Source organism: Limulus polyphemus, unplaced genomic scaffold (genome assembly GCF_000517525.1).
Source record: "Limulus polyphemus unplaced genomic scaffold, Limulus_polyphemus-2.1.2 Scaffold5728, whole genome shotgun sequence".
NCBI lineage: Eukaryota > Metazoa > Arthropoda > Merostomata > Xiphosura > Limulidae > Limulus > Limulus polyphemus.
The window spans coordinates 46,492-47,572 of NW_013671338.1; the positions used below are offsets into that span (position 1 = coordinate 46,492).

The window sequence follows — 1,081 nt, forward strand, 5'->3', positions numbered from 1 at the left end:
CTTTTCGCCAGAAAGGTTGCCATTGATTGTTACCAAATCCAGCTTGCAATCATGCGAGACACAGCCCCATACCATAACTGAGCCCTCACCAAAAGGCACTGTTGGAAGAATATTTCTTGGAGTGTAAGCTGCGTTACGATGCCTCCAAACACGGGTTCGACCATCAGTTACGTGGAGTAAAAATCTACTCTCGTCTGACCAGTGTATTGAAGGTGTTTGAAGGTTCCAGTTCTGCCTTGCTCTGCACCAGGCCAACCTCTCCCTGCGATGGCGATCGTCAAGTGTCGGGCGTTTTATGACTCTCCTTGACTTCAGTCCCGCAGATTTTAAACGATTTCTTACTGTTCTGGTTGACAGATTACGACCAGGTAACCACTGCCTTTTAAGACAGGTGCCTGTTGCAAACGGATTTCGTCTGACCAATCTACCAAGGCTTCTATCTTCACGTTGGGTTGTTACAGATGGTCGACCAGATCGAGGACGGTCCTTAACATTCTGGGTGGCAACATTTTTTCTGACCAAACGGCTGATCACTGTGTAATGACAGCCAAGCTGTCTACCTATCGCCTTGTAGGACATACCAGCGGAATTCATGTCAATATTTTGCCATCTCTGCGCCTCTGATATCCGTCTTCTTGCCATTCTTACTTAAAATGATTTTGCATTCAGAAAATCGGGACCTAAATACGGATTTTATGCACGAGAAAATAGTGCATATTGGACGTGAAGAAGGGAGCAAGTTGCACGTGGGGAAAAAAACGCGCCTGATTTAAATGTCACACCTGAATGCTCACATCCTTTTAATTATGTTTGAAATTATGAACATTGCTCAACATCATGAAAATTAAACCTTATTTTCAATAAGCAATCCTGAAAAATATTTGGGGGTGCTTAACTTTTTTCCAGGTGTATACATTAGTGAAACCACTGTTCTAACATAACCTCCCACCATGTGTATTGTAATACTGTAATCAAAGTAGTGTTTTAACATAAATTTAAACTACATGATTTTTAATACATTAGTGAAACCACTGTTCTAACATAACCTCCCACCATGTGTATTGTAATACTGTAATCAAAG

At 41.7% G+C, this 1,081-nt stretch overlaps 1 protein-coding gene across 1 annotated transcript in view; it reads left to right on the forward strand.

Annotated features, from left to right (window-relative positions):
• Positions 1 to 1,081, forward strand: part of LOC111089269 (hapless 2-like) — a gene marked incomplete at both ends in the record, with an annotated part of 63,766 nt that overhangs the window by 44,986 nt on the left and 17,699 nt on the right. The window lies entirely within an intron of this gene.